General features: G+C 33.9%; 1 protein-coding gene across 1 annotated transcript in view; it reads right to left on the bottom strand.

Moving 5' to 3' along the window:
* LOC150104973 (uncharacterized) overlaps window positions 1-18,834 on the bottom strand; it is a 103,679-nt gene extending 84,845 nt beyond the window's left edge. The window contains exon 1 of the mRNA XM_090396083.1: window positions 18,802-18,834. The gene's annotated coding sequence lies outside the window, so the exon portion shown is untranslated. The remainder of the gene's footprint in view (window positions 1-18,801) is intronic.
* Between the last annotated feature and the right edge of the window lie 4,739 nt (window positions 18,835-23,573).

The following is a 23,573-nucleotide window of genomic DNA, read 5'->3' as shown; positions in this document are numbered from 1 at the left end:
TAGAGCTCAACAAATATGCTTGCCCACTCACTCATAGTGAGTAGATTTTGCCAGTTGGCATTGGCAGTTACAGACTGAATAAAACAGAATGTTCTTTAAATAAAGAACATTCTATTAAATAAAGAACAAAATAGAATGTTCTTTATTTAATAAAAAATAACATTCTAAACAAAATCTTTTTAAGAAAAAAAAAAACAGATGCAGCATCACTATCACTTGATTTTGGCTTTCCTTGAATGTATGAGATGGTAATGGTTTTGCTGCAATCTTGGGTGATAGGCAATGAAGGGAATTTCCAAGGAGCACTTCGTATTTTTTCTATGCTATGAGAATTATAGCCATTGGCTAAGAAAGTGACGAAAGTGAGTTCAGTGGTAAGAGCATTGTCATTGAAACAGATAGCTCTATTAGTGTTTATAGGATATATATATATATATATACTGTTGAGCTGGATGATGGCATCAAATATCTCCCTGTATGTGTGGGTTTTCCATAAACGAAAAAGATAATGGACCATCAGGAAGCCTTGTGATTAGTGTATCTAGGAAGGACAGACAGTCATTAGCTTCCTGTTCCACAGTGAAGTGAAGTTCAGGATTGTTGGAAGTTTTTCCACTTGGTTATACTATAAATTAAAGATTCCAAGAAAGCTAGGTTTTCCAAGTAATCTATGCAGAAATTGGCTAAAGGAAGAGAAAAGGGAGGAACTCAATGTCATCTCATCTAGTTTCTATAGCTTTCCTTTCCATGCAAAATAACCCACATGTACTGTAAATGTAAATAATTCAAATATATCTCTGAGGAAATGCGACTTGAGCATTTAATTGAGTATATAAGTTCTTGGTATATCTTTAATTTATAATATAACCAAGTGAAAAAACTTCCAACAGCTATCTTTAATCAAGAGTATTTTAATAATAAGGTTTGACATATTTTGGCTACTTGTATATGAAAATATGACTTCTGCATTATTTCAACTTAGTGTAGCATTATAGCAAGTGATGTGAAGTCATTAGCATCTATACATGAGTTGTCCCAGTCCTGAAAATACTTCAGGTGCAAACTTTGTTTGCTTACACTTGGATAAAGGATTAAACCAAATAATTATATAATTTCTTGGTATATTTAATTTATTGAAGTTTAGGGTGTTGGCTATTTAAATACACCAAAAATGTATTCAAGGTGTTTGGACCATGTGGCCAAATAGCAAACACATCATCAACATAGCATAGCATTACTAGTTTGAGAGTGGCTGTATTCATAGCTAGGTTTTCCAAGTATTCTATGCAGAAATTGGCTAAAGGAAGAGAAAAGGGAGGAACTCATTGCCATCTCATCTAATTTCTATATCTTTCCTTTCCATGCAAAATAACCTGCATATACTGTAAATGTAAATAATTCAAATATATCTCTGAGGAAGTGTGACTTGAGCAAATCAAAGGTTTCAATTAACGGCACCTCTCATTCCTTTCTTATCCCATACACCTATTTTTATTTCATTACAAATTTAGAAATAGAAAAAAAAATGGATATCATCATCAAATTCCTGCCATGTACTCTCAAGGGATGTACAGGATATGATAGTACTAAATGAAAAAAATTACATCATTACTAACTTCCTATCTACAATTTTCCTCCAAATCAGTCTGTTACTTGTCAAGACTCCAACATTATCAGATCTTATATTTCTATCATCTAAGGCACTTTGTACCATATCAATCCACTTATAATAAAACATCCAATGATGCCACCAGCCTTTTGCATCACCTCCCTCAACATCAGGGGCCTCCGGTCACCATTCAAACAGGAGGCGGTGTGGAAATTGATGCTAGCATGTAACATCAGCAAAAAAAGGATATTTAGAATTATAATATAGAAACAGCATAAAGAAATTACACAAGTAACTATGATATGATGTAACCCATTAACTATCACAAGTTTGTTTTCTATTATAACAAAGCATAATATGAAAACACTCAAGAAAAAAAATTAATTAATACATACAATTATTTAATGGTATATTTTATTTTTTAAGTTATTTTGCCAGCTGGAAAAATAATTTCACTTCAAAACAATACAATAACATAGAATTCTAAACAGTCAACCATTTATTTATGATTGCTAATCCAGGTCTCAACTTTCTTCTTTTTTCAATATTCTAGCATCTAATTCAGATCCTATCAAGGGAATGTCTAGAAAAATCTAAGTTCTCCAAGATTACTCCTAATTAACATCCTGAAGTTGTATCACTTATTGTGGAGTTTTTTTTATACACTCTCTCTCACTTACATAACTGGTATCACCCACATCACACAGAGCATCTCTTTCTCTACTCTACTTTTTGTCTGAGTACGTCATTCTCATGCATTAACATTAGTGAATGCAGTTAACCAAGTTCACAGAATATCAATAAAGCAGGTTAAAAGCAATTGCTCCACGTGTGCAGCACATGGATTTGTAATTATAGAAGTTAGTTTTTTGTTTTAATTCTTCAAAAAAAAAAAAAAATATATATATATATATATATATATATATATATGTTAGTAATGGCGCTGTACTTGGCAAGGCATGTTATGTAAAACCTCATTCATCATAATATTTATATCCAGTGGCGGACTGGCCAGGGTGTCATCTAGCCCGATGGTAAGTGGACCTCCTTAAACATTAGACAATATATTAAAAATGTTAATGACCTTTTAGTAGCATGAAAATATAATAAAAGTTCTTAATATTATTACTGTATGCAACTAAAATTTAAATTTGTATTACTATTTTAACAAAAAAAAATGTAATAAAATCATTTTTTGAGGATACTTTATATTTAAGAATATAATAAATAGCTCTGAAAAAAAAAATTTTGATTCGAGTTATGTGAAGCTGATGCATACGTTATATAGACTTGGATCTTTAATATTGTGACTGCACAATGAAGCTTAGCTGGGAATCCCAGCCTGGGATCGTGATGCAGCCGGAGTCAGCTTTGTATATCGAGCTATTGCATACATTCCAAAGACAGCAAATGTTTTTCATTACGTCGGCCTCAGTTTGAGTGTGCTTCATCAGCTCTTCACCTCATGCTTGCTGTGTTTTATAAAAGGTATGTATTTAATTAATATTTTTTATATACTGTGGCCCTATGCCCTTTAATTTAAATATAATGCACTTTCTTTCATTGTATAAAATTAGTATAAAAATACTAGATAGTAAATATATTTAAGCAGCAGTCTTAAATATAAGCAGTCAGGAATATTACCCCAGCAGCTTGGAAAAGAAAAAGCATAAATCTGGATTGCTGAAATGTAAAGAGTGACAAGAAGCAGAAAAGCAGGAGTCAGCCAAGTGATGCTGATCTATTACAGATTTTATAATACCACAACCACCATCAATGTACAGTTCCACAACAAATAATCAAGAAACAATACTCATGGTGATGATGCAATAACTTATGAGTTACTTTGAATGTAGAGACAAATACAATAGCATATTTTACTCACCAACCCAGGCCCAGTACTTCTGACTTCATTGTTCCAGTATCTTTACTACCTGTAGTTGCACCATCTGAACACATAGTTCAAACTAGTTACAGGGAATCAGATATACCTTCAGGCTTAAATGATTTGGTTTCTGAAGCACATCCTATAAATGAACCTACACAAAAAAATGAAAGATCAACTGCTGGAATCTTCCAATATCCATCACGAGCAAATCTGAAACAGTTTTTTGCTGAACATCCATTTCAGCCACTTGATGATCTGCCATTTGATGCTCATTTGTATGAGAGAAAAATTATGAATGACTCAATCCCAAGAAAATGGCTAACATATAACAACAAAGAAAATAGGTGCTTGTATTGTTCATACTGCTTGGCCTTTGAGTCTCCCAACACTTGTAATCAGTACTGTCGACAGGGCGACTGTAGCACAGAGGCAGCCTGCCTCTATGCTATGCAATATGGCTGAACGGCGCAGCTTAATAAAGGTGCTCGTTCAGCCATATTGCGGTAGGTGCCGTTGCTGCACTAACAATTCCTGTTAGCGTAGTAAGTGCAGAAAGAAGTTTTTCCATGCTTAAACTAGTTAAAAATTATTTGCAAACAGCAATGATCCAGGAAAGATTGGTCGGTCTAGCAACTATATCGATAGAGGCAGATATAGCTTATAATTTAAATTTGGAAGAGCTTATAAACAGTTTTTTTGTGAGATATCCTTGTAGAGCAAACATTTAATTAATATTATTATGCAATCGTTTTGCATTAATGTTTCTCTTGTAATAAAAACAAAACAGTTTTTTTGTGAGATATCCTTGTAGAGCAAACATTTAATTAATATTATTATGCAATCGTTTTGCATTAATGTTTCTCTTGTAATAAAAACAAAACAGTTTTTTTGTGAGATATCCTTGTAGAGCAAACATTTAATTAATATTATTATGCAATCATTTTGCATTAATGTTTCTCTTGTAATAAAAACAAAATAGCAATTGGAGATTTTCTTATGTTTTTGTCTTATAATCCATCAGGGGCGATATTTAAATGTTTGCCTCAGGGCGCAATCTGATCTGGCAACGGCAATGCTTGTAATCCATCACCCTTTGTATGTGACTTTAGTGACTACAGGCGTATTAGCCAGAGCTTGGCTTTACAAGAATCGACAACACATGTCAGAAATGTTCAGCAATTTATCAGTGGTTAATGATGTCACCTTACATAATTTTTTGCATCTTCATTAATTAAAAAGAAAGAAGAAGTGTTGAAGCAAAGGAGTATTGTCATGAGGATTATAGACAAAGATGTTAGGCAGGCAAGCAATTCCTTTTCGAGGACACAGAAATGAACTGGCCTACACTCTAGATAATGAGGTTCTGAATCATGGAAATTTTTTAGCTACAGTGCAGTTGACGGCAAAATTATTATTATCATTAAGAGACACCTCCAGGGAGTCAGACTCATCGAGGGAGACCACATACTACACACACCAGCTATCATACTTATTCTTGAATTCATTCACACTGCTTGCACTCACAACATCCAATAGCAATCCATTCCAATCACGCACCACCCAATGAGAAAAATTTAGCCCTCACCCCTTCTTGGCAACATTCATTCTCAGCTTCCAAGGATGCTCTCTTGTCCCTTCTCCACCCTCTGTAAATTGAAAAATTCCATCAATTGAAATCCTTTGACCCTTTCAGATGTTTGTAAGTCTCAATCATGTCACCCTTCTTTCTCCTATTTGCCAGTGTCTACAGTCTATAAATTCTCAATCTGTCTTCACTCTCCTTTGTACTCTCTCCAATATATCAGAAGCACAACAGAAACCAGGAGACCAGACCTGCACACAATAGTCCAAGTGAAGTCTTATCAAGGCCTTGTAAAGAGGCAAAATGACATCCTTATCTTTACATGTAAATGTTCTTTTCAGCATTTCAATTATCTTTTGAGTTGTATTTGCAGTCTTTGCCACATGACCCCTGAACTTCAACTTCCTATCTATTAACACCCCAAGATCCCTAGCCTCATCAGTTTCTTCTAGCCTAATCCCACCAATATAATACAACATTGGATATCTAATCATGCCAAAGTGAATGACTTTACATTTACTGACATTGAACTGACATCCATTTTCCCATGCTCACAATTCCAGTCCATTCAAATCATTCTGCAAGTAATGCAAATCAGCTGCATTCCTGATTATCCTACCTATCTTTGCATTATCAGCAAGTAGGTAGTTGTATGTCACTTGTCAAATCCTTTCCAATGTCATTAATGTACAGATTGAATAACAGTGGACCAAGCACTGATCCTTGTGGTACACCACTTGTTACCTTAAACCTTGCAGACTCAGATCACCCGTTACACCACTTATTGATATCTGTCAGTCAGCCATCCTTTTATCCATTCTAATATTGTATAACCCAACCTCAAAATATGACCCCATTATGGCAGCTCACGTTTCTGGTACAAAACAAGTCTACACAAAGAATCAAACGATTAGAACAACAAGAAAAGGCTCAAAGTAAAGGCCTCGGTGGACTTGTTACATACCTGAGTAAAACAACTATTAACATGTTAATCCAAATCATGGAGAATATGATAAAAGAAAGAATTAGTCGTCAAAATATTATTCTATTCAAGTTGATTCAACAGAAGATAATTCACCCATCAATCAGTTTAGCATTATTATTCGGTATGTGCTTAAAGGTGTTATCTGTGAGTGACTATTTCAGTTGTGCCAAGTAATGATGGTACAGGACAGACTTTTTGATCTATTGACTGATACATTACAGCATCTTAAAATTGATCCCAGTGGCTGATCAATATGTTCATATATGGTGCTATGCCCACGTCTTGAATTTGGTGATAACTGAAATAAAAATATGTTGCGTGACTGCAGTTTCTTTTTTTCAATTTGCTCCAGAATTTAGAACTTTTGTGAAAACATCATACACGAGAATGGCTGTATGGATAGAAGTTGTTGGAAAACATCTATGACAAAAAATGAAATGATTAAAGCTAATTGGTGAGAAAAGATGGTCAGGAAAATCCAATGCAGCAACAATTATATTTGGACGTTTTGATGATGCTGCTGTCAGTACTTTTGTAAATCTATTGACATGCTTATGAATGATACAAGATTCAGACAAGTTTGATGCAAGAAGCAAATGTTTTACTTCAATATCTTCTAAAGTTTGAAACAATATTGACAGCATTTACTTACTTGTATATATTTGAAACTACAGTCCCATTATCAAGTTATTTACAGACAAGTGGTTTAGATATGTTTACTGCATGGAGTTTAATAGATTCGGCTACAACAAAGTTGAAGGAACAGACAAGAACAATTGATTACGTCACAGCAAGACATTGGAGTTTGTAAATAAATGTAATGACAAGATTTCACAGTTGAATATTGATGAAAATTAAACATTGGAAATCGACTCTTTGGAAACAGCATTGTGAGTTAAGAGGAAGAGGAAGAAGAAAATAATGGCAGATGAGCTTATAGATGATGAAGGAAATTCCTCAGATTCTCTACTGATTTTTGAGTAAATGTGTCTAACCTAATAATGGACCGCATTGTCTCCAGTCACTAGATTCACGCTTTGTACAACACAAAAAGTTGTATAAAGATTTATCCTGCTTGGACCCAGCAAAGTTTAAAACTATTGCAGAAAAGGGCCTTGAAGATGAAGTATTGGAAATTTTATTAAGCTATTTCCACAAATCAGCAAAGATCAAGTAATATTGGAATTGTTTTCTTTTGCTTCAAACTTGGATCTATTAAAGCTATTGCTTAATGATGGTGAGAATATGGATGCCAGTTGCAACAAGTGTAAAATTTGTAGCACTTGCCCATCGTGTGTACTAAAAATTCTGGCATCCAACAGACTTCATAACAAGGCATATGATAACCTTTATGAACTTTATAAAGCCATCTGCACACTATCAGTTACTCAAGTTCAATTTGAGAGGACATTTTCAAAGCTAAAGATCATAAAGACAAGGCTAAGAAATTCACTGCCAGAGAAGAACTTGGAATCATACATGTTGCTATCCATTGAAAAGGAATTATTAGATGAATTGGATGCAGAAGCAATTATTGACAGATTCGCACAATCATCTAGTGAATTCAAACGATTGCTCTTAATATAGTGAACTGCATAAAATATGCTTTTGAACTACCTGTTAATGTGAAAATGTTGAGTACAAGCACACTATTTAAAAATATCCACAATTTAAAAAAAATTAAAAATTCAATTATAACAATCTGTATTTACATTTAGTATCTACTGTATACTGCCAGTAATATGTACAATATATGTATGCTGTAATTACTAAAAAATATACATTTATTTCGCAAAAATTTTAATTGTACCTTTTTTCCACTTTTGTATTTTTTGAAAATTTTATTTATTTATTATAAAAATTAAATGATAGCCTATAGTTATTGGGTGGGTCCCCTTTGTCTCCTGGCAACCAATATATTTAGACCCAGTCCACCTCTGTTTATATCATCCTTATTTTTTTTCTATGGATACTGATCAGAAGTATATTACAATATTTGAAGACTGTGTGCTGGTACCAAATGGAAGTTCCACTTTTTATTTGATGAAATAAAAAATATAATAAAAATAAAAATAAAGATTTATCCTGAAAAAAATACTTTATATTGTCTCTGAACTTATAGTTCATGTTGCTCCTTTTGTAAACTTTGGTATAAAGAGATAAGCAAAGCTTTTATGTTGTGGAGTACCCTAGATCAGAATCTGCCTTTTGACTGCAACTCTATTTTTTAATTAAAAATAAAATAAAAATTTAATGATATGATCATATATACTGCCTACTTTTGTTGTGCTTTTGGCTATAAGAATCTTTGAAACATGGAGTAGAAATTGCAGATTGTGATGAAAGAGTATGATATTAGCGATAGGTAAAATAGTAAGATGGAGTATGAGGTGTGTAAATGATTTCAATGGTTTGATATGATAGCTGAATTGCTAGTTAAGTGGATCTCCCACAATGAATCTGTTAATACCATGAAGATGTCTATAATAACAATAATAATAAAAAAAAGCACCTCTGAATTTTGCAGATCTGACTAAATGGCCAAACTAGTCAGATTACACTGCAAGTTACACCATGCGGTGTAACTCATCCTTTCCTTACTTAACAGAGGCAACCTCAGTAACTCAGAAAATCAACACTAAACCTGCCCATACCATTAATTATGGGTAAAATTTTGTAAGAATTAGTTCATCAGTCTCTCTAAACTGCAGTAATAACAATAAAACTATTTTTTTTATATAGTGTTGTTGATAATACTTTGTCAGTGATAAACAATTATTACATAAACTCTGCTTAATGTTTTTTTAAAAAATGGAATTATAGTACCTATTTTAATATGGTACCACTCAATGATAATTTTATCAGTAAACATGTAGCTCAGTGGATGTGGCGTTTGCACACCACGGCGCTTAACTGCACGAAGGAAGACTTCTTGGTTTCAAATCTAGTCGGCGACTAGATGAAATTTTTCTAAGCCTTTTTTTCGACCGATTCCTGAGTTAGTTGATCTCTGGCACAGGCAAGCGGGTTTTTTCTCCCGGAAACTCGAGTTTTTCGTCATGTAAACTCAAGAAAATCGACCGTAGAACCCACATTATTTCAGACATTAAATATGAGTGTTAGGGTTAGGGACCACGAGATGGCGGCACTTGTTGAGCCGTCTTCACTGCGTGCCGCTTAATTACTGATAGCCTTGGGACAGCTATCTTTGATTGGGCACAAGTGGAGATTGAACCGCCCACTCAGCCTCCAAAAGTTAGATAGGGCTAAAAACGGCCTCACATACTCCCTATATACGGGAATAAAAAGGCATTAGCTGTTTTTTTTTTTTTTTTTTTTTTTTAACATAGCTATACTGCTGTATTGCTATACTTCTATACTGTGCGATGGTATAGAGGTTAGCATAGCTGTCTTTCAAGCAGTTGACCCGGGATCAATTCCCAGCTATCACAAAGTAATATTTTCTAGAGCAGATGGGGTTGGATATTAGATTAGTGCACTGGATCAGAGACTGGCTATCTGATAAGCAAGTTGTGTGGGGGGGGCAGGTGTGGGGGGGGGAATATCCTGGAAGAGAAAAGTCACTAGTGGTGTACCTCAGGGGTCTGTTTTAGGGCCATTACTATTTAACTTTTATGTTAATGATATTGGTGAAGATTTGGATTGAGATATTCAGTTGTTTACAGATAATGCAAAGTTTGGATGAACTATAAAGAGTAGAGATGTTGTGGCCTTACAAGAAGACTTGAATAAATTGAGTGAATGGGAATGGGGATCTGAGTTCAATGTTGCAAAATGTAAGGTTTTAAAATTTGGGAAATAAAGATGGGATGTAGAATTTATGCTTGGAGGGGACATATTGTCGGAGGTGGAGGAAATAAGAGATCTAGGGGTGACAGTGGATAAGGATCTGAAATTTAGAGGAAAAATTGCAAAAATTGTGAGGACAACACAAAGACTTCTGGGAATAATGTGGAGGACACTGACTTGTAGAAGTAGGGAGATTCTTGTTCCATTGTATAAAGCTTTGATTAGGCCACACATGAACGACTGTGCACAGATTTGGTCATCTGGTTTTCAAAAGATCCAGAGATTGACTAAGGTAGTTTCTGACCTCTAGAATGGTGAATATGAGGAAGGTTGAGAAGATGTAATTTACAGAGTCTAATGGATAGGAGGAAGAGGGGAGATATGATAGAGACCTACAAGTTAGTAAGGGGGTTGTTATAGGATCAATGTTGGAGAGGTTCTACAGAAAATAGTGGGAGATCAAGAGAGAACCAGAGGTCATTCCTGGAAGCTGTATAAGGAGGGTGTGAGCAGGGGAGTGAGAAGCAAGTTTTTTGCATGCAGAGTTGTGAATGATTGGAATGGCTTACCTGAGAGTGTTGTGCCTGCAGAGAATTTGAGTGTGTTTAAGGCACAGTATGATGAGCTGTGTGTATGATAAAAAAACATCCTAGATAAGTCTTTGACTCCATGGGGTCTTGGAATAATAATAATAATAATATACTTTACTATGCAAATATCCATCAGAGGCCATATAATTAAATAGCCAACATGGCAAAGCAATACCCAATGTGTACCTGTGAAATAGTGACAGATTAGGATGATTAATCAAAATTTCACAGGATTCTTTAAATTTCTATTCATACCAAGTTTTTGTATGATGTAAGGAACATGTACTTTTCCAATCAATGTGGTGTAGGGTGTTAAAAGCGTGATATGCGAGGCCTGCTTCACCAAAATTGTTAAATTTAATGTGTTGTTTGTAAAAAAAAAAAACGGATAGGGATTGTACGTCCAGTTTCACCAATAATATAAGGCAAGTTTCAGGTGCAATAGATACAATAAACTCCAGGGTAAGCCAATGGGGGGGAGGGAATCCTTGGAGGAGTTGAATATGTTTTTTAATTCTATAGGTGGTTTTAAAAGTGGAATTAAGATTATAATGGTGTAGAATTCTATTAATTTTTTCTGATAACCCTTTAATGTATGGGATAGCAATGGTTTTACTGTAATCTATATTATATGTATTTTCTGATGAACTTTATTGATAGTATTTTTGCTATAGCCAGTATTGATTAATGTATTGCTAATAATTTGTAATTCTTGTTTAAGAGCTTGTTCATTAGAGCAAATTGTTACAGCTGTCTTTGAGGGTGTTAATGACTACAAGTTTTTGCAAGGGTGGTGATATGAGTTAGCATGTATATATTGGCCAGTATGTAGTGTGCAGGCTTGCGGTAAACAGTGAAGGATAGACTGCCTGAGGGAAGATGCGTGACCAGTGTATCCAGGAAAGGAAATGAGTTCTGATTTTCAGTTTCAATAATAAATTGTATGCAATCATGTTGTAATGACCTTAATGTGAAGGTCAAAGCATCTATTATTTTTGATTTATATAAACCAAAATAATCATAACGTCGATCATTTTGGTTTATATTAAACTGAAGTTTTACTCTAACACAGTAGTTGTTTCCATAATTTTTATGATGAGCTCTCTGGTTGTTCTCTGCTAGTCATGTTAGATGGCCCCTCTTTTTGAGGTTACCCATCAATGCTGGAGTGCCTCAAGACTCTGTACTCTTGTGTACATACTTCCTGTCACCAGAGAAGATCAGATTACTTTGCCTGTACTAATGTTTACCTCCTGTCTCTCCTGCAATAAACACATCAATAGCCTGCATCCAAAAAAAGCATTCTCTTTCTTTCAAGATGCTATTTTACACCCAACCAACTCCTAATTATATACAAATTCCAAATCCATCCATGGATGCTTGGAGTGGTGTACATAAAACTTCCCTTAAAATCCTTGATGCTGTCCTGAGATGAGCAATTTGTTTCACCACCTCTGAACAGCAATGAGCTCATACAGATTCACTTCAACCACTATCTCACAGATGCAGTGTTTTAACACTGTCTATTCTTCAGGTATTTCCAAGGTCATTGCTTTAGCAAATTGGCAACTATCATTCCTCCACTTTGTTTTTGTCCAGCATCCCTTTACTGTGCAACTGCTAACACATCAAACCTGATTCTCCTCTTCCGATATTATTGTCCTCTGGAATAGCTTTCTTCATGAAGTATTCTTAAACTATAATCAGCAGCTCTTGCAAAAACACTCTTTCACCTTATCTTCATCCCTCATAGCACTGATATGGTAATTCTACTACTATTATTATTATCAACATTTGATAATAATAATTATCAAATGTTGAGTACCTCCCTCCATGGAGTCAGAGACTCATCGTGGGAGGTACTCACTATTGCATACAATGCTCATCCAACCACGTCTTAAACTGATTCGATGTGTCCACATCCACAACATGCTCAGGCAATGCATTCCACTCACCAACCACCCTCCATGCAAAGAACCTGCTTCTGGCTCCTTTGCTCACACCCTCCTTATACAGTTTCCAGCAATGGCCTCTTGTTCTACTCCCCTCTTCCATTCTATGAAAAATCTCTTCCATGTCTACCTGATAACAACCCCTGACCAGTTTATGTCTCAATCATATCCCCCCCCCCCCTTTCTTCCTATTCATAAGGCTCTGCAACTTACATTCTCTCAATCTGTCCTTATACTCCACATTCCAAAGGCCACTGACTACCTTTGTGAATCTTTTCTGTACCCTTTCCAACATATCCTCATCACAATGAAAACCTGGCGACCAAATCTGTGCACAATAATCCATATGAGGCCTGATCAAGGCCTTATACAATGGAATCATAACCTCTCTATTTCTGCATGTCAGGGTTCTCCGCATCACTGCAATTATTCGATGTTATGTCTTCACAACTTGTGCAATGTGGCCCCTGAATTTCAGATCCTTGTCTACCATCACTCCTAGATCTCTCATCTCCTCTACTTCTGTTAAAGTTTCCCCCAAGCGTATACTTTGCATCCCATCATTGCTTACCAAATCTCAAAACCTTACACGAGGCGACACTGAAGTGATAGTTCCACTTACCTGCCCATTCATGCAATCTATTCAAGTCCTCTTGTAAGGCATTAACATCAGCCTGACTCTGCATTGCTCTCCCCAGTTTTGCATCATCCACAAACAGCTGGATATCACTAGTTAAACCCGGCCCAATATCATTAACATACAAATTGAACAACAATGGTCCCAAAACTGACCCCTGCGGCACACCACTGGTGCCTTTCTCTTTTGAGATACTGCACCCCCATATACAACTTTCTGATGCCTATCTGACAGCTAGTCACTGATCCAACACAGAAGTCTGTTATCCAATCCCATCTGTTTCAATTTACTTAAGAGCTTGTAATGTGGCAGTCTATCAAAAGCCTTTGCAAAATCCAAGTATACCACTGTATATGAATCTCCTCTGTCCAAGGTATTTGTCACCTTGTTATAGTACATAAGTTAGTGAAGCATGATCTCCCCTTAATAAACCCTTGCTGCTAATCACAGAGAATACCCATTTCTGTATCCTACCTCTCACCAATCTCTCCAGGACCTTCACCTTAGTATCCTAAGATACATGACATATTTAGTTTCTTTATGCTATAGTATATAGTATATCTATATAGTATAGTATCTCTACTGTAAAATAACTATTATATCCATGTTTTTTTTTTATCATTCAGTGACCATATAAAACTAAATTAAGTGAATAACTAAAATAAACTAAGTATTTTTGTAAAATTCATTACTCTGTTATGTAACCATTTCAAAAAATATTACTTTCTTAACTCACTTTTATATTTCTTGTTCACAAAAGTAACATAGTTGCATATAACTCATTCTGACAAAAATTTCTGACTTAATATACTTATTTTAATTCAACAATTTAATATATATACACCATATATTTTGCTAGTACACATCAAAAACAGTATTTGTGTAGGCATAAAAGTGATGGTGATGAAAAGCTATGGGGATTTAAATATCTGCATTTGTGTATGATGCAATACAGAATTACCAGGTTCTTATTTTTTTTTTAAGAAAAATATTGTTTAGAATATTAGAATAGAAAAAAAAAAGCTATAAAATAATTTAAAATATTGCTTATCCATAAAATATCTTTATATGATTTTTTAATTTTTGTGTTAATTATCATATGATTAAATGTGCTAATTGTCGATAATGAGTTTGCCACACCCTCCAATTTCCCATGTGAAAGCATTATAACATATTGTTATTTAAAAGCTATTATTATAATGTAGATTTTAAAGGTTCAAAAACTAATTTGCAAAAATAAATATAAAATATAAAAGACTACTGATAGTTTGCAGTTAGCATTTATCACATTCTGCAGTATTTTTCGTTCTGTGCAGCATAAAATATATTTATATCACATTCTGCAGTATGTTTCGTTCTGTGCAGCATAAAATATATTTAATTGTAAAAAACTAAATAATAATCAGAAATAATTCAAGACTTATACCTATTTCCATTAACGCAATTTTCGCCATTCAGTGGTTGATTTTTAGGCCTCTTTATTAAGTTTGGTCGAATTTTTCGATTCCTAAATAACATCATTGCGGTTGAAGGTAAGGAGAAATACCCGCTTTATGAATTTCTCTCAGGGTAAAAAAGAAAATACCAACTTCGTTAACGTTCAACAAAATATCCAGCAAAATTACAACTGCTCCAGACTTAACACAAGCCTGCAGTATCGCAAAATGATGTGTAACTCACTCCAAAATTACGTGTTCTGCAGTCATCACTATGTGTAATGCCACGTGCTCTTTCACCATGTGCGTACAACTTTACAACACTCTCTTATCCATTACTTATCACTTAATGAAATGCAGTTATATATGCATACATGGTAATTTTTCTTTCATGGGTTTTAATTCCGGTCTCATCAATATCGAAGGATGACAAGTCCATATCGATACATGAGCATAATAAATATAACTTTCAACTGTTACATTTCACAAAGATTGCATCATCGTGTCAGCACCCTTTCGTCTTCGATCGATATGCGTCTGAGCACAAGGATACAACACAGCTGCCATGAAGCAGTAAGCATCTTTAGGGGAAAGGAGCTACTCGTTCTGCTTATGGTAATTAATGTTTCCGGAGTTAAATTTTGTTGTAATTCTTTTTGTTTGTACTAGTCACTACATACTAGCTCACTCGGAAACTTTCTTGAAAGAGAGTCGGCCAAAAATGGTATGTGGGTGTATTAAATATACATGATTGTATAAAAATGTGCATATTTAAAAGTTTGTCTACTTCCAGAAGTCGAAAATCCTGCTCAATAAAGATAAGATTTCGAAGCTAATTAAAAGTATAAATACATCCTTGAGCTACTACAGAATTCTGTATCAATTATATCACGGTGGACATGAAATTAAAATGATGATAATAATGAACTAAATTATTTGCATAATTTATTAATTTGTGTAATCTCTTTCAAGTGCACCGTATATCATTAGTGTCGATACATTATAATTTCACATTGTGCTTAATAACTGAAACTGAAACTGAGTGATTAGATCAAGTTAACTTTAATGATGCATTTAAATTACTTTTGAGCATAAGCTGATGTCATTTTTTATAGAATGAGATTATATATATATATATATATATATATATATATATATTTTTTTTTTTTTTTTTTTTTTTTTTTTCTTCCCACAATCCAAAATTTGAAATCACATTGGCGTTGCGGTCCAAATGGTACCAGTACTATTCAGCACTCGAGCCTATCGGCATATATTTATAATAAACATGAAAGAAAGCATTTGACAAATTGAATAAATAAGTTCTACTGGCAAAGATGCTGCTTTAAATTTACCTGAAATCTATTTGATTTTAGCTATCAACTGCCCTTGATTATTTTGGAGACGTTTGCAGCCCCCCCCCCCGCAAATTTCTGAAACTTCTCTTGAAGGGTATTATTTACACTCAAACCTGCATGTAATGATTAATAACATTATATAGTATCTGTAGTTAAACATTTTGCATTCGTCCTAAAATCACTCCACAGTTAATTGGAAGATGAATGATCAGAATATATAATAACTGAATTTTACGGGGGGGGGGGGGAATATAACAGACTGTAATTCAACGAATTGCATGCTTCTACATATTAATATACATATTGTTAACTTAACGAATACGGCAATGTACTTAAATCTTTTTAAAATTTTAAGTCTAAAAGGCATTTCATTACTTGTGCATTCACTTTGTACATAAATGTTGGAAATATTATATGATTAAATACAGTTGTATAAAAGCATGAATATTAAAAATATGCCGACAGCTTAGATTTCTAAAATTCTTCTGAATAAGGGAAATTAGATTTCAGTAATTAAGTATAATAAATTTGTGTAATGTGATTATAATAAAAAATGCAGAAATTTGTGTAATGTGATGTTGAAAATCGAGCATAGGAATGAATCTAAATTACTATGTACAACTTACTTGACTTGAAGTACTGTGTATGATTCAAATATTTATGTATTTACTGTAAAAAGTACCCTAGTATACACAGCTAAAGAATATTAAATTTAAGTGGTGTAAAACTTTCTGGAGAATGGAAGAAGTTTGGAACAACTTTCTAAGTATCAGAAAGCACTGTTATATCAGTTATCTTTACATATATAAAGCCGCTACTATTATTACACACAGTGGCGCACCCAGGGAGGGGGGGGGCAAGGGGCCCTGGCCCCTCTCCAAACGAAAAAGGAAAAAAACACTAGAAAATTTTCCAAAAATCTTTTCCTAATTAAAATTCATTTTCTTTTATTTATGTTGGGTCGTGTCTTCTATTTCTATACTACTTATGAATTAGCGAGCGATCATTGCAGATGCTCAGTGATAGGTCGTATGCGATGCGTAGTATTCTCAAATCGTCTACTTAACTCCCCCCCCTCCCCCCAAAGATGAAATCTTGAGTGCTCGGCCCCTTCCAAGATTAAATACTGAGTGCGCCACTGATTACACAGACTGGTGTAATTTTATTATCTTAAAATCAGTGAAAAGAGCGAAAATCGTCATGGAATGGATACCTGACATAGGCTGGCAGAGTTAAAAACATTCCTGAAATGATTCCATTCTAATAATATGGATATTTCTTTGTCTCCTCATCTCTGATGAACATGACACACACACACACACACACACACACATTTGAGACAGTGTGTTAAAGTACTCTACAAATGCTTAATATCATACTAGAAGTGGGCAGCCTGGTTAACTGATAATCTCTCTATCTGTCATCATATATTCAAGTTAACTATTTCTTAACATGTTCTTTTGCAGCCTTTTGTGGATATCGATTGATATAAATATAAAGAAAGAAAGAAAATGAAATTTTAATTTCTACATTTTTCAAGAGAACGGTTGAGCTCGTGGTTCAGGAGATAGATGGGAGTGAAAAAATGGACAAGGTTCACTTTTACGGACATAAACAATATGACAGTTAACTTTTACAGGCTTCTAGTACAGTATTATTACATTATTATTATGTAACATCTCCAAAAGTCCAAGGATTCATCGCGGTAGGCCACACTACTTAATTCTATCAACAAACTACACCATCTACCGCGCGTCAACAGTATTTTTATCGGCTAACACTTCAGTTGAAAAATATGCCGTCTTAATTTTTTAAGCTTCTAGCACAACGTCAATAGCTTATTGCTGTTTTTCCTCCAAACAAACTAAAATACATATAAATTCGCTTTGTTATAATACGGGATCTAATTTTATGCTTTCTTAGAAGCAGTTTTCATCACAGGGCCTCCCTCGATTTCCTCACTCCCAGGAAGTGCCTATATATATATTTCCTCCCCCACTTTTTTTAATAATAATAAATTACCTGCTTTGGATATGCATGTAATAGCGACTCTTAATATGTAAGCGTGCAACATGTTATAATACTTCATTTGTATTTTAAAATATGTTAATTTATATGACAATGCTACTATTCTCTTGTATTTTTATATCGTAAATTAAGTGGAAAAAAATACATATAAGTTTAAAATGAATAAAGTTTTTATTTTAAAAAATGTATGATATTTATGCTGGAATTCGCAGGAAATTACTATTGATTTACTGCTATTAAAGAAGCTAACAGCCGATAAAGTGATCGTTTATATACAAAAATGTGTTTGTTTGTTTAAAAAAAAAGAAAAGTAAATAAATATAAAACTCAGAAAAGCTTCTGTACATAATATCTTAAAATAATAATAATAATAATAATAAAAGAGGAAGTATGAGAAATAATGAATAGAGCTCAATATTCCTATGAGAAATTTCAAAATTAAATTTAAAAAGGAATCGGAATTCGATTCTTTCTCTTAAAATTCAAGTATCGTGTAAATTTGGCAAATTTATGCACGAATGGACGATTTGTATGCATACTAAGAAACTGATTAGTAACGATGAAAACAGATCCTATATTCCCATGAAAAATACTCTAAAATTAAATTTAAAAAATATGAATTTGGATTCCTTTCTCGTAAAATTCAAGTGGGACGTAGTTTTCGCTCAATTAGCAAACCATGTCACATGGATTTTGGTCTCACAATATTCACTCCTGATTGTTACATTTATCCTGTAAATCAATTGCCAATACTGTACTTTTGTTAGCAGCATCATTTCAAAATGAACACGTTACACTCGTCGCTGACATTTAAAAAGATAATCGAAGAAAAATGTTTTGTAGAATAAACAATATGCAGCATCACTATTTAGATTTCTAGTGATGAATGCTTATAAAAATTGATATCTTACCAGATAAACCATACGTACTTAAACCTTCGAAAAACGTTACAAATCGCCACATCCCCATTCACCAATCAAAGCAAGGCGAATAGAATTGCGTCATTACTACATTTTGTACGACCAGCGACATCTAGAAGCTTCACTAATGATAATAGTTTTATAAGAATTAGAAATGTTCTACTTAAAGGAAATTATTTTTAATCAGAAATATTAATTTAACTCCACAATATGGGAACCTTAATATGGAAAAGAATAAAGAGGGGAAACCATGTAATATGATCTATACGTTGTGGCCTTTATCCACAATAGGTTTGAATTATAATATTTGAGCTGAATGGAAACACACATTCACATTAATAAAATAAAATAATAAAAGGTAAAAATTAGGAATTCTTCCTCCCGGTCCCCCCAGAGAACGGAAATAGAGTTAAAAAATATTTGTATTTATTTTTAAAGAAAATTTTAGATCGTATAAATACAAAATATTTAAGTTGTGTTTTGAACGTATGTCTTCCTAAACAATAAAATATAAACCAGTTGGAAAGAGAAGGCTGGGTAGACCTCAAAAGAGGATAATGAGATTGGAACAGACCAATGTCGTCTATATCTGTAATTAGCATTATGAAGTACTGTACATCTTTGGTAGTACTGGAAAAGATTTCCAATGAGCATTTATTTTTATTAATAATATTATTATTATTAATAACATGGCAGGTTATGAACCCACAGCCTTCTGGCTAGAGAACAGTTACTCTAACCACTCGGTCAACCAGACTTCCATTATTTACTTGCATTTTCCTGGGTATTTATTTACTTTGTATTAAACACCCCCATACGTTGAAAGAACGACACGAAATCATTCCAAATGCCTGGGTTCATTCCTCTGCATTACATGAGGAATTTTTATTTATGGATTGCACAGTGTAAACAGTTGTTAGAATGTCCTGCATTATGGCCGCAGCAACTAACGCAGTGAGACCAGTGTAAATAAAAAATATAAATACGTAAATAAATCCTCTAATACTAGAGGATTTATTTACATATATAGAAACGTAGGCAGCGCTCCATTAGTTCTAGCTTTTTTCAAAACCCTACTTATCCATGCCAGAGATCGACTAACTCGGGAACTTGTCAAAGAAAAGCTTGAAAAAAAAGTTCCTCTAGTCTTAGATTAGAATCGAACTTAAAACTTTCTTTGGGCAGCCTACAGCTATGGATGCAACTGTCGTTTCCATAGGCGCCAAGGCTAAGGCCAGTGAATTATGTCTGTAAATTAGGTGTGTGTGTGTGTGTACTTTGGTCAGTTTGCCTATTTTCGGGGAGGGAAAAACCCTGCCATTGTCATATGAGACCAGCTAACTCATCTTTAGATGAAATATTCTTATAAAAGTTCTTTGTGTGCTAGACTGGAATCGAGCCTACATCTTTCCAACTGAAGGGTATCATGAATGTCGACCGAGCTACAGAAGCTCTAAATATTGGGTCGTATAGTGTAGAGTAACTACACACAACGAATGCTGGACTCCATAGAGGAAGTCATGTATAATAGTAAAAAATGTACTGAATTTAGGTCAGTCTACAGCTTATAGAAAGGTAAGAGCACCTAAGACGACCATGAATTGATACTGATCCGCTAATGAAGTTCATTATTTACAACATATAAAAATAGACCCCTGTAGCCTTGTGGAAATGCCGTTTGCATCCATAGTGCTAGGACTGCCAAAGAGAGCATTTTCAGTTCAAAGCTAGTCACTCACTACAGGAACATTTTCTAACCCTTCCTTTTACCTACCCTAAGTTAGTTGATCTGTGGTACAGGCAAGCAGTTTTTTCTCAGAAACTCGAGTTTTTTATCTGTAAACTCAAGAAAATCGACTGCAGAATCCCCACTATTTCAGCCAATAACTTAATATGTTAGAGTTAGGGATTGCGGCACTTGTTTCTTCACTGGATGATGGTAAAAAGTAGGATAGTCTTGGGCCAGTTATTTCTGATTTGCTACCAGGTGAGATTTAAATTCCCCCACTGTCTCCAAAAGTTACAATGAGCTAAAATGGCCTCGCCTACCCCTATAGGGAAAACAAGGCGTTAGTGAATTTATTTTTATAGTGAAACACTTAATGTTCTAAGTGTTAGAACATTAAGTGAAACACTGGTGTTTCTTCCCAGGCCCACTAATGGTACTATTTATATAATGCGTAATCTCTTATGATAAAAGCGTAAGGCAAACTAAGTTTTGTGAGCATAATGATCTGATAATTATAAAGACCTTTCAACAACCAAAAAAGACTACATACCTGAGAAAGCCAGATGTACCAACCTGGTTTCTGATTTTACCATCTGGTAAAATCAGATTAATTGTATAATTATTAGAAAACGATTGTGAAATAGTATTGTGCTACAAAAACGTACCCAGAAGTAGATGTAGACTCAGAACACGTTCAAATTTAAAAATTATAAGTAAGACTGAAAAGCACTAAGAGTAAAAACAAAGAATCTCGTCCGGATTTCAGTTAACCTAGCGACACAAATTAAAAGTTGTTTTAAAATACTACAAACTTTCATATAGAACATGATATGGAAACCGATGAACTGAAGATTAAAAAGAATGTAAATTTTTCGAAAATTAAAAATACTGCCTATGAGTATATCTCCAAAAAAGACTCAAAATAGGAGAAACCACGGATGAATGAAAGTATATGAAATTTATCAACTTAATCAGGCAAACAAAAAATAAACCTTAATATAAATCTTTAAACAAAATAATGAGGAGAACATGCAAACGAAACGTGACAACAGTAAATGCAAAAAATAAATGAAACAACAAAAAACCACCTTTTCTTAAATTCTTTTCTTAAAAGAATTTAAGAAAAGGTGGATCGTATACGTTTCAGATCTTTTCGGAGATTATGAAGAGAGAAATAATACAAATTAATATCAGAGCTAAACAATCTTCAAGATGATATTTGATTTTTAGAAATATAGTCGAGTTCCAATTCGTTAGATTTCCGGGATTTCAGAACCAATTTCGAGAATTCTAAAGAATATGATCTAACCACCACTTATACACCTATTAACAAATTATTCACCCATTTTCCTTCATCCAAAGATAAACGCTCAACCTTGTCTCTACCTGGTGTGTATCAAGTTCCTTGTAATTGTAATCTTTCTTACTTTGGACAAACTGGACGTTCCATAGAAAAAAGAATTCAAGAGCATCAGTCATCAATTCAACACAACAAACCTGAGAAATCTGGATTAGCTCAGCATGGATTACAAACAAACCACAACATCCTTTGGTCCATGACTCTCTTCCTACACAGATGTCGCTACAAATTTGAACTTTTATTTAAAGAAAGTGTAGAGGCCTTACTTCAACGTCCTAACTTGAATTGTAATGACTGTATATCTATATCAAAAATTTGGGAAAGTTTAATCAGGATAACACATTATTTTTTTTATCAGTATAATGTTATTTAAGATCATTATATGAATTTCTGAATTAATATCTTTAATTATGTTTTTTTTAAATGTTTACTATTCTAATACTTAGCGATATGACATCACGCAGCGCGTTCTATGTATGAATGATCAATTGTTCGTATTTCACTTTGTTTTTTAAATATTATTTTTGGAGTGCAAAAATAAACCACTTCAATGTAGTAAAAATACATAACCATTCCATATGAAAGGTAATTACCATTGTTTGCAATAGTCTCTTTGAAGTTAGTGATGTTCTTTGACCTTTAAAATCGGAACATGCACAAAATTTCAGCACGCGTTTATACAATGATATTCCTCTATCTGGAAGAATCATCGTACTAGTTCTTCACAAATCAAAGCGACTTGAATACAATTAATGCAATACCAAAAGTAGAAGCATCTACTATAATTGGCTATTTCAGCGAATTTCTATCCCTTTTAGTCTACTCCTGGTCAAATAAGCCTCAAAATAAGATATTATCCTTCGTCAATATCATTTCCCCTTGCAATATATAGCAGGACCGAAATGTTTCGAAGCCGTGATGCATCAAGCCCATGAATAACGGATAATAAATTCAATTGCGCATGCATGCAAGTGTTATCTATCATGTAAGTTATTATAAGTTATCGAAAATGTTATCACTCGTGTGAACTATCATGAGTTATAAAATTTCGAAATAGGACACTTTCGTAAACAAATTGCAGCACAAAGCAATGATGTAACTAGGGAAGACAGCGCTTCTCTTATATAAAAGGATAACAGCGATAACTAAACCAACTTTTAGAATTACATATTCGCTATGAAGAAATATACATAATTACAATAAAGTTAATTATAATTTTTATATATTTTATTTATAAACTAATATGTGCATTAACGCTTGTCTGCTAGAAAAAACCATGTTATTTCAAGATGCTCACTAGAGAAAAAAAATCAGCTAATGCCTTTTATTTCCATACAGGTAGTGGGCGAGGTCGTTTTAGCCCTATCTAATTTTTGGAGAATGAGGGAGCAGTTCAGTTTCCACTGGTAGTCAATCAGAGATAACTGACCCAATACTATCAGTAATTATAAGCGACATTGCATGAAGAGATGACTAACATGTGTCGTCGTCTTGTAGTTACCAACCCTAACACAATGTTGTGTGAAATCGAGTGGGTTCTTTAGTCAAATTTCTTGAGTTTTGGGCCAAAAATCCGAGTTTCCGGGAGAAAAAGTCCGCATGCCCGTGGCAAGAATCGATTAACTCGGGAACCGATCGAAGAAAGGCATAAAAAAGTTCTTCCTCTAGTTGCCAATTAGTCAAATATTTCTT

This window comes from Typopeltis vanoorti, chromosome 7 (assembly GCF_054136105.1).
Source record: "Typopeltis vanoorti isolate ZY-2024b chromosome 7, IOZ_Tvanoo_1.0, whole genome shotgun sequence".
Lineage (NCBI taxonomy): Eukaryota > Metazoa > Arthropoda > Arachnida > Uropygi > Thelyphonidae > Typopeltis > Typopeltis vanoorti.
Note: the sequence above shows the minus strand (reverse complement) of the source record. Positions and strands in the feature narration are given on the sequence as shown.